The sequence below is a fragment of the Pelobates fuscus genome, chromosome 2 (genome assembly GCF_036172605.1).
Source record: "Pelobates fuscus isolate aPelFus1 chromosome 2, aPelFus1.pri, whole genome shotgun sequence".
Classification (NCBI taxonomy): domain Eukaryota; kingdom Metazoa; phylum Chordata; class Amphibia; order Anura; family Pelobatidae; genus Pelobates; species Pelobates fuscus.
Window position 1 is genome coordinate 129945671 of NC_086318.1, and position 12328 is coordinate 129957998.

Here is a 12328-nt window from a genome sequence, read left to right on the forward strand (position 1 = left end):
GCTTTGGGTCATTGTCCTGTTGCAACTTAAGATGGCCTTAAGTTCTCCTGCAAAATGTCTTGATAAACTTGGGAATTCATTTTTCCTTCGATGATAGCAATCCGTCCAGGCACTGACGCAGCAAAGCAGCCCCAAACCATGATGCCCCCACCACCATACTTCACAGTTGGGATGAGGTTTTGATGTTGGTGTGCTGTGCCTCTTTTTCGCCACACATAGTGTTGTGTGTTTCTTCCAAACAACTCAACTTTGGTTTAATCTGTCCACAGAATATTTTGCCAGTACTGCTGTGGAACATCCAGGTGCTCTTGTGCAAACTGTAAACTTGCAGCAATGTTTTGTTTGGACAGCAGTGGCTTCGTTTGTGGTATCCTCCCATGATATCCATTCTTCTTTAGTGTACATATTGTAGATTCGCTAATAGGGATGTTAGCATTTGCCAGTGACTTTTGTAAGTCTTTAGCTGACACTTTAGGATTCTTCTTCACCTCATTGAGCAGTCTGCGCTGTGCTCTTGCAGTCATCTTTACAGGACGGCCGCTTCTAGGGAGAGTAGCAGCAGTGCTGAACTTTCTCCATTTATAGACAATTTGTCTTACTGTGGACTGATGAACAGCAAGGCTTTTGGAGATACTTTTATAACCCTTTCCAGCTTTATGCAAGTCAACAATTCTTAATCGTAGGTCTTCTGAGAGCTCTTTTGTGCAAGGCATCATTCACATCAGGCAATGCTTCTTGTGAAAAGCAAACTCAGAACTGGTGTGTGTTTTTATAGGGCAGGGCAGCTGTAACCAACACCTCCAATCTCATCTCATTGATTGGACTCCAGTTGGCTAACATCTCACTCCGATTTGCTCTTGGAGATGTTATTAGTCTAGGGGTTCACATACTTTTTCCACCTGCACTGTGAATGTTTACATGGTGTGTTCAATAAAAACATGGCAACATTTCATTCTTTGTGTGTTATTAGTTTAAGCAGACTGTGATTGTCTATTGTTGTGACTTAGATGATGATCAGATCCCATTTTATGACCAGTTTGTGCAGAAATCCATGTAATTCCAAAGGCTTCACATACTTTTTCTTGCAACTGTATTTCACTATTGTATATACCCAAGCAGGAGGAAGGAGATACAGGAGGTGCTTATTGTAATACCCACCTCCTGTCTCTCCTTCCTCCTGCTCTCCCTCTATATGAATGGGAATGATTCAGAACACTTCCCTCAGGAAGACAAAATACTGGATTAATTACCAACACAACAATGTCAGAACAGAGTCGAGTGACTTGGTCTCTATATTTGTGAGTTCTAGCTAGTGAGCTAAAAGAGTAATCAGAACTATAACCCATAGAAGGAATGTATGATACATACAAGCATACTAACTGACATATTAGCAGAGTTGTCAGTGATTTCTTTTCCATTGTCCATCTCATAAGGAGCCAAGACACTGGGAGAGTACCAAGGAGAGCAATAGTATGCTACATCTAACAGAAAACATGGAATAATAAAATGGTAGAACTCTACTGACTAGATGTTGATTGGTCAGTTCCACAATTCTTTCTTTTAATAACAGATATGAATTATGTCCTGATTATAAATCCCTGCTACGATCTGACTATCTTTCATGTAATTTCACAAAAACAGTTGAGTGTGCAGTCCTAGAGAAGCCCTGAATGCGAGCATCAGAGGTGGGAGTGCGAACAGAGGATAGACGCAGGTTTTCAGCAGAGCATAGGGGCCTAGACAGGACATACTTGTGTATTAGGGAGGACAGATAGGTAGGAGTAGCATTATGTAGAGATTTGAAAGCAAGAACCAGAATTTTATATTGAGCCCTATATCTTACGAGAAGCCAATGCAGGGACTGACAGAGGGGTGAGGTGTGGGAGGTTCGGGCTGACAGGAAGATGAGCCTCGCTGCTGCATTAATTATTATGCGTCCTGTCAGCACTGCAATCTCCATAGATGATGATCAGATCCCATTTTATGACCAGTTTGTGCAGAAATCCATATCATTCCAAAGGGTTCACATACTTTTTCTTGCAACTGTATTTCACTATTGTATATACCCAAGCAGGAGGAAGGAGATACAGGAGTATATTTATGTCAGCCTTGGTTGAAGAAGCATTATCCTATTTCTGTGGAGTGAGTGGTACCTGCAGGATGTCTGAGAGGTCATGGTCCTGTAGATTGACAATATGAGATGGAGCTCCATCTTCGAATGGCCCAGTTGTTGGGGCTGTCAGAAAACAAAACTTCAATATTGTAAAAACTCGGTCTGTTATCCACACAATGTTCCCATACCCATTGTCACCTGTGTGCCTGAAATGGGCTAGGTAAGTATATCTTTTTTTAAACTTACTTTACTCGGCTTTTGTGTATTGTAAGCAGTTCATTCCACAAAAAATATATATCTCAGTATTTGTTTCCAAAAATGTATACAGATACAAATATATGTTTATTGATAATTTATACAAGTTTCCAGATAAAAATGCACCAGTTTTCAAAAGGCTTACATGAACTACATGTACATTTATGTTCTATCCATCATCCCCTGAATGTTTTTTTAAAATGCTAAATATGTAGCAATAAATGCAAGGTTGCCTAAAAGGAGAATTATAAGGCTAAAACGTCTTAATAAATGGAGCTGATTAAAATTTTAATTTATCACAATATAAAGAGAACAGCTCAATCCAAGAAAATGATACGTCTTGATGTTATCTAGAGAAAGGGAATGGGAAAACAAGTTATTTTGCATACATTAAATATACTGTTTCTCTAACATGTATTTTTCTTTAAAGGGACACTATAGTCACCCAGACCACTTCAGCTCCATGTAGTGGTCTGGGTGCTAGGTCCCTGAGGTTTTAACCATTCAGATGTAAACATAGCAGTTTCAGAGAAACTGCTATGTTTACCTTAGGGGTTAATCCAACCTCTAGTGGCTGTCTTCCTGACAGCCTCTAGAGGCGTACCTGCGACGCTGGCTGCAAAATTTGCATCCAGTTTGCATAGATTCCATAGGAAAGCATTGAGAAAAGTTTGAATGCGCGTGTGGCACATGACGCGCATGCGCATTCCTCTCCACTCGGGAAATGACGTCGGCGGGGAAGGAGAGGTCACCAGCGCCGAGGGAGCCCAGCACTGGATTAAGGTAAGTGTCTGAAGGGGTTTTAACCCCTTCAGCGCCACAGGAGGGAGACCCTGAGGGTGGGGGCACCCTTAGGGCACTATAGTGTCAGGAAAACCGCTTTGTTTTCCTGACACTATAGTGATCCTTTAAACATTCAATTTTTAGTCCAATATGGATGTCATAATTGATATAGCATTTAAGTTGATTATTTAGAATATTTAATAGGTTTCTTTTTTTCAGATAGTTGTGTGAGTTAGTGATGTGTCAAATATCTTGCTTCACTCTGTATTTACCTGTTATCTATTTAATTTTCACAGCCTGTTTTTATGTTTGTGAACATAGCTATTGTAATTCCTCATTAGTTGTGGAGTGTGTAGCTATTTGATTATACTATTTACATCCGAAGGGGAGCGTCCTTGTAACACAGCCGAAACCAATTAAAGACATTAGGTCTTTATCCATGTTCCAGCACCATGACAGTTGTGTTCCACCATCGGATTTCTGTTTCCATGGGAGCCGGTCACGTTGATGCAACTATTATGTTGATTGTTACTAGGCATGTGCATGGGGAAAATTTTCGGTTCGGTTCGGCATTCCGAAATTCAGATTTTTTGCAATTTGGGACTTCGGCGATTCGGCACTTTAACACTTCGGAACTTCGGCAACTTCGAAAATTCGGCACTTCAGCACTTTGGAACTTCGGCACTTCGGAACTTCGGCACTTTGGAACTTCGGAAGTTCGGCAACTTCGGCACTTTGACACTTCGGAACTTCGGAATTTCGGGACTTCGGCACTTCGGGACTTCTATTGCAGCCGCTTAGTAGATAACTCCCTAATTCCCACGGTATTAGGGAGTTATCTACCAAAAGGCTGAAAGACATAAATTGGTCTTTCAGACAAATTTACTAATACTAAGTAAAAATGACTGCTATACCGCGAGTAGGGGCATGTCTAGTAAACAGTGAGCAGCAGGTGGGGTCCCTAAATACTAATAAGGGGGGGACCTAATGTCCTCCCCCCTGGCCCCCACCTCTGAGCGGCAGGTGGGGGCCCTAAATACTAATAAAGGGGGGACCTAATGTCCTCCCCCCTGGCCCCCACCCCTGAGCGGCGGGTGGGGGCCCTAAATACCACTGGGGGGACCTATTGTCCTCTCCCCCCCAGCCCCCACCCCTGAGCGGTGGGTGGGGTCCCTAAAATAAATGTCCCGTTCCCCCAGGTGACTAGGGGTCCCCAAACCCCTAGTCACCCCTTCGACCCCCCAAAAAATTATCCCCCTACCTACCCCCCTCACTCTAAAAATAATGGGGGACCTTTAACTAAGAACCTGTAAAAAAAAAACAAAAAAAACAACAACTTGCCATTCGATGTTTTCTTTCTTCTAAAATCTTCTTTTTTCAGCCCCAAAAAAGGGTAAATAAAAAACCATAATAACCGACACAATAAAAAAAAAAAAACAAGCGCAAAAAAAAAATAATCCTTCTTCACCCATGGAGGGCTCCGCACAGACTGAGCTCTGCAGGGCAGGGTAAGGCTTATAAAGCCTTGCCCCGCCCTGCAATTTGGCTCAGAGCACTCTGATTGGTGGGTTTAAGCCATCCAATCAGAGTGCTCTGACAGGAAAATGAAGAGACTGACAGGTAAGTCTCTACATTTACCTGTCACAGCACTCTGATTGGTTGGTTTGAAATCCACCTATCAGAGTGCTCTGTGTCATTTTACACAGCGTGGGAAAGTTCTTTGGAATTTTCCCACGCTGTGTAATTTGACTCATAACTCTCTGATTGGTGGATTAAGTAACATCGAATGGTAAGTTATTTCTTTTTTTTTTTTTACAGGTTCTTAGTTAAAGGTCCCCCCCTCATTATTTTTAGGGTGAGGGGGGTAGGTAGGGGGATCATTTTTTTTGGGGGGGAGGGGGTGACTAGGGGTTTGGGGACCCCTAGTCACCTGGGGGGGCATTGTTTTAGGGCCCCCACCCGCCGCTCAGGGGTGGGGGTGGGGGGGAGGACATTAGGTCCCCCCCCATTGGTATTTAGGGCCCCCACCCGCCGCTCAGGGGTGGGGGTCAGGGGGAGGACATTAGGTCCCCCCCTTATTAGTATTTAGGGCCCCCACCCACTGCTCAGGGGTGGGGGACAGGGGGTAGGACCTTTGGTCCCCCCCCTTTTTAGTATTTAGGGCCCCCACCCGCCGCTCTGGGGTGGGGGCCAGGGTGGGGGACATTAGGTCCCCCCCTTATTTTACTGTAGGGCCCCCAACCACCGCTCAGGGGTGGGGGCCAGGGGGGAGGACATTAGGCCCCCCCCTTATTTTACTGTAGGGCCCCCACCCACGGCTCAGGGGTGGGGGCCAGGGGGGAGGACATTAGAACCCCCCCACCTTATTTTACTGTAGGGCCCCTGTGACGAAACCAACCTCGCCACTGGGCCCTGGAGAAGCCTGTTTGCTAGCCTCCTACCTACTGACTATGGCCCCTGGGTTATTTGGGGCATATTGTACTGTATATTGCTGCTACTGGCCCTTTTAACAGCATCTATGGACACATTGGGACTTTTGGGACTACTGTCCCTTTAAGACTGTGAAGCATATTCTAGTGTACTGCCTGTAATATTATATATGTATTTATATATGTGTTAAGTTTATCCTGGGTGATTTGTATGCAGCATTCATCTGATTGTTCGGTAGAATCACTCCATTCAGTATATTGAGTGAAACTACCGAACAACCAGACCACCCAGGAATAAGTGTGCCTCCAATTACCGTTTGCAACAATGTTGCAAACGGGTAATTGGCAATCAGTGCAGTGTGGTCTGTGTCCTCTGGGTGGCCGCCATTCGGGAGCCGAACACGTGGCGGCGGCCATCTTAAACTACCGAACAGCGGTGTTTTGCCGTCGAGTGTCTGGAACTAAAATCGGACACTTGACTAGGCAAACACCGCTGAGACCTCCATACTTCCAGAAATTCGTATAGAAACTACCGAATGACCCGCCGTTCGGTAGAAAGAACCCCACAAACAAGGGAATTCATTCAAACCCTCTCCAGGCTCTATAACACAGGCAATTCGTCTGTTTTCATTCCCTTGTTTGTGACCGACCGCAGGGCCAAAATGCATGGAACTGTTTTCGGATACTTTACCCATGCGGTCGGTCAAATCTTTGGAACCCCATATCTCCCGAACCGTTCATCGGAATGACTTGAATTTTGAATATGTTGTCCCCCTGAATAAGGGCTATCCAGCGATGCTGGATTTAAAGGTGTACCCCCTGTTTTTGGGGTACATCCAGAACTTGGCTGAAAAGGTGTACCGGATAATTGGGTTTAATGTTATCTGAGGGGAGGGGATGTGTGGGCTGAACCATGTATGTGATTGGTTATTTTATGCCTCCCCCTGGGTGTGGCCTGTATGTGTACTCATGTAATAAAAACCAGGCTGGGTGCCCCAGCACCTCAGACCACTGCTTGACCTTCAACACTGAGCCTTGTCTCGTTCTTGGGGGGATTCACTGTATGCTGTTGGAGATTGACTGCTAGGAGTGTAAGCTGATGTCTGCTTTTCCTATTCATCTGCTAGCAGCTATTCGTGAGGTTCCAGCTTGGAGTGCTATCTTATTCCCTGGTATGCAGTTCGGGAGTTTGATGCATTCGCCTGTATCTAGTTCGTGAGTTTTGATGTTCTGCAGTAGCTGTGCCTATCTGAGAAAAGGGGATTATCGCCTAAACGGATTTTAACCCCTCATATGCTGAAACGGTCCGTTACAGCCCCCACCCACCGATCAGGGTTGGGGGCCAGGGGGGAGGACATTAGGTCCCCCCCTTATTAGTATTTAGGGCCCCCCACCACTCAGGGGTGGGGGCCAGGGGGGAGGACCTTAGGTCCCAACCCCTTTTTAGTATTTAGGGCCCCCACCCGCTGCTCTGGGGTGGGGGCCAGGGGGAGGACATTAGGTCCCCCCCCTTATTTCACTGTAGGGCCCCCACCCACTGCTCAGGGGTGGGGGCCAGGGGGGAGGACATTAGGTCCCCCCCTTATTATTATTTAGGGCCCCCATCCGCCACTCAGGGTTGGGGGCAGGGGCAGGGGGGGCAATTGGTCCCCCCTTTAGTTTAAAAGCGCGACTGGGGGCTCGGGAAGGGGGACCTTTTTTTTAACAGTGAGCAGCCACAGGCTGTTTAATAGACATGCCCCTACTCGCGGTATAGCGAGTAGGGGCATAATTTACTAATACTAAGTAATCTTTACTTATTATTAGTAAATTTGGCTGAAAGACTAGAATGCATTTTTATTGTATTATGTTTTATTTCTTAATTTATTGTCCCTGAGTTAGTCCACCTTGTGTGGAAGAAACGCGTTGGACTGTTTTAATATATTACTTTTCATGTTCTTTTAATAATTTATGGGCTAATTCTGCCTAAATAAAAAATATACTTTTTACTCTGATCCTTGAGATTCCTTCCTGGAGAAGGACAGTGGATGAAAACACAGCTTTAATTCCCTTAAAGCTTGTGAGTGCAACTAGTATCACTTTATTATTGGCATATTACATCACTCACTATGTGTTGCTAATTTGTTTTGCAGATACACAGCTGTATCCCATATTTGTATGCAACGTTCTTAAGGCTTGTTTTCATAGTTGATAACATTTCCACTAATTGCTAAAATGGCTGTCACTAACATTAGCACCTACTATCTTTAGAAAGCCACATCTCTTTATTTTGCAACTGAGTGCCCCCATCTTGGTCAATCATTGTACCTGCCAGTCAGCATAGAGAAAACATACATGTTTTTTTTATCTTCTCCTCATTTGTAATTTGCCCTGGCTTTGCCTTGTCTCAGGTTGAGTAAAATGTAATTAAATCAATCTTTAATTTAAAATGGAGCATCTCATGAAGGTTAACACAAGTTCTAGATGTAAATAATGTATAAAAAAATATTATATCAAGCATCCTTGTATATCTATGTTACCTGCCTCATTTGACGACTCTGAGGAATCTGTTTGGAACACATGAAACTCAGGTTTATTCACTAAACACTGGATTTTGTCTGAATTGATTTAGACTGCATTGCAATTCTCAGATTTACTAAAGCCAAATGCTGTCTGACCAATTCTCTAACAGTGGTTCAGGTGAGTACGGAAAATCACTAATATCCAAAATATTTAACCTTCTAGTTAGACATACATCTTAGTGAAGCAAAGCTATGCATTTTGTAAAATGGACAAAGACACTATGTTATATGTACTTCCTAAATCATGTTACCAATGAGTTCCCCTAGATGCAGGCACAGACTGGCCAGAAGTTCAGGGTATCAGTAATCAATGAGGGATCAAAGATCTCCCTCACCAGCCCACAGGCACTGAGCTCCAGCTGTAGAGGAGCGAGAGGAGGACCCAGGAATTCTAGCCAGCATCTCCACGGGGTCCTATACTTTCCTCTTGCGAGATCAGAGCGTTGCCGCGGTTACCATGGCAACACTCAAACCAAATCTCCCCCCTCCCAGGCAGAAAGTAAGAAGGGAGGGGGGATATAAAGCTTAATTATTATTTTACATCCATTTATTTTTTTAAATTAATATATAATATATATATATATTTGCCTTTACCTGTCCCAACACAATCACACACACACACACACACACTGACACTGACACTGCAACCCACAAACACACACACACATCACTCCTTACACACAAACATTGCATCCCTCACACACTGCACCCCTCTCACACAAACTCCACCCTTTACACACAAACATTACATAGCTCTCACACAACTCTCACACACACTGCACCTTTCACACACATACACACTGCACCCCTCAAACACACTACACCCTTCACACAAAAATTGCACCAGTCACAAACACACACACACACACACACACACATTGCACCCCTCACACACACACTGCACTACTCACATACTGCACCTCCACACACACTACATTACACACACACACACACACACACACACACATACAATATCCATTCTACACACTACACCACTTACACTCACTATATTACTTATAAGCACTTTGGATCCTTCACACACACACTAGATTACCTATATACACTCTGGATCCTCTACACATACAATAGAACAATAGATCCCCTGTAGACACACACAGCACCACCTACACACACTACATTTCTGACATACACTGTGCACATACTAGTTCCTATACATGCAAACACACACACTACATTCTCTAAATGTACACTCTCTACAACCCCTACACACAGTACATCACCTATACACACATAAACTACAGCCCCTATGCACACACTCATTACATCCCCTACACACGCTGTGCCCCCTGTACACACACATACTCACATTCTTCAGGTCCTAGCCACACATATTACACTACAAACGCAGCTAAAACTGACCTATTTACAAAAAACACTACACCACAATCAGCTCACTCTACACACACGCAGTCCCACAAGCAGCCTCCAAACACATGCACAATACGCTTTCCTGGCCCTATTGTTCTCTGGTATCCCACTTATGCAAACACCAGAGACAAGTCACAAGCAAGCACAGCTCAAGCATGTCATTACATTTGCTTGCGCTGTTAAGAACAAACACTTTTCTCATGCAAGAGCTCTCAAGCTGGGCACTGCACATGGTCTGCCTTAGAAGAGTATAGCACCAACATGCTCACTTTGAGAGGGGGCCCCACTCCCATAATGTTATTAAAAAATGCCCGGGCTGATTTTTTTTTCCCAGTCCAGCCCTGCCTAGATGTAATGGATAGCTGAGGAGATATATGCATCTAGATAGTGATTCATTCCTTCACCTTATAATTTGTTTGTGTATAATTAGATTGAAATATTGTTTATCTTCTTTTTGTAGAATCAGAGTTTTTACAAGCTATATACATTTTGCAATAAAATAAACTAAACTCACTATTCAAAAAAACTTGTTTTTCATTCAGATTTTGTTTTCTATAATGCTCATTACTACCTCACTTTAATGTTTTTCAGAACCCCTATAGTGTTTTTTTTCTGCTGCTGTGAGAAAAATTATTTTCTTACAAGGATAATTAGACTGAGTCTTACTTACACATTCTATTTTTATCATGTGTGAGTGATACTTTTTTTTTTTTTAAATAGAAAGGCCTACATTCTCTCTGGAGTTACTGAGCTTATCTCACAACGTCGTCTGCCAATCCACAACAGTAGGTAACCTGTGGATGAGAAAGAATTAATGGTACCAGGCCTCTGGCCATTCTTTAATTATTCTAAAACGGTGCACAAACAAACACCAAGTATTCTAAACTGCACCGTGTCAAATTATTCATCTCTGCCACCAGCAGTAATTCTCATACCCTGGCGTGTTCTTTTATCCTGAATTACGCTTTATTTATAGTCAAAACCATCATCATAAAAATGCATTTCAGACAATCTTTAACTACATAATTTACCTTAACACAACGTTTATGACCAAGAGCCAGCAAGTCACAAATAGACCATAAAATGCAGAGTTGGTTGATTTTTAAATTGTAATCTAAATAATATTTCTTCTAATAGCAAAATATAGAAAGCTGACATACAAAACACAGAATGTCAAAACCAGTTCAAACTAACAATAATGCTCACTATAAAATAAATGTAATGTAAAATAATGTCACATACTGGCTTACTCTCTTTGGCAGGCGTCAAAATTTGCACGGTTGTGATTTTTGACTTACTTAAAAAACATAATAGGTCAATGACTGCACATTGATCTTTATCATATGGGGCCTATCTATCAGTTTGTCCATTGTTTTATCTGGTTGCCAACTGTTTGATGGATATAGTTCTCTATTTATATACGTATATCTTTATTTGCTTCGTATCTGTGTGCATTGACCTTTGTGATGAGTTAAATTATCCTCTTGTTAAACCCATACAATGCTAGTGGGGATGGCAAAGCACAGCTTACCTTCTGGCAAGTCAAGCTATTTCTGTATTAACTATATCATATTATGATTTCTGCTCCCCTGATAACGCTGAATGAATGGCCGACTGAGTCAGGGATAAAAATAGCTGTTCATAATTCTCAGTGAAACAAAGGGCATGTCCTGGAGTGCATTCCCTGTGCTTTTGGAGGATCCCAAGGTTTATGATGATGTCAACAGTCTGGTTTAGTAGGTATCCCAATATTACTTTATCACTAGCTGTGCTATTTCCATTCCTGTAATCATTGGAGCCAGCTGTGCCAGGAACATTCACCAGTAAAGGAACTATATATCATGCAGTAGCAGAAATACTGAGTTTTCATTTTATTTTTTTTAATATTAGAAATAATGTTGTTCCTTGTGCTTCCTTCCTAATGCTTCCTTCTGACTTATTCTAGAACGCAAAGGCATTTCTCATGAAGCAGTGACTGCTGTCTTACTGGGTAAGGATAGAACTATACCAAACCTTCAACCACCTCATTTTCCATCCTCCTTGTCACCATTTGCAGCAGAGCACTGTAACTGCTTGGCAACAGCACAGTGGACCATGTCAGAATAACTTATTTTATTGAGGAAGGGGAATAAACAATAGTTTCTGGGTTTGTCTGGAGCTGCTGCTGTTGGGGAGTCAGCAGTCTAGCAGGAGCTGTCAGAGTATTTTTAGAACACCCACAAATCCAGGGGTGTAACACTTGGTACACTATTATTATTATGTTATTATTTATATAGCTCCAACAAATTCTGCAGCGCTTTACAGTGGGCGGACGAACAGACATGTAGTTGTAACCAGACAAGTTGGACACACAGGAACAGAGGGGTTGAGGGCCCTGCTCAATGAGCTTACATGCCAGATGGAGTGGTGTAAAGTGACACAAAATGGTAAGGATAGTATTAGACCAATGACAGTTGCAAGAGAGGAATCACTATAGTCACCAGAACAACTACATCTTATTGAATTTGTTCTAGTGAGTAGAATCATTACCTTCAGGCTTTTTGCAGTAAACGTGTTTTCAGAGGAAATGCAGTGTTTACATTACAGCCTAGGGATACCTCCAGTGGCAGCTCCGCTGATGGCTGTTAGTGGTGCTTCCTAGGGCAGTGCTGCCATTCAGTGTCTACGCCCTCTGCATGGAGTAACTGAACCTTCCTTATAGAGATGCATTGATTCAAGGCATCTCTATGAGGAAATGCTGATTGGCCAGGAATGTGTTTTCACTTGTGCTGGCTCTGCCCCCGATCTGCTTCCTTTGC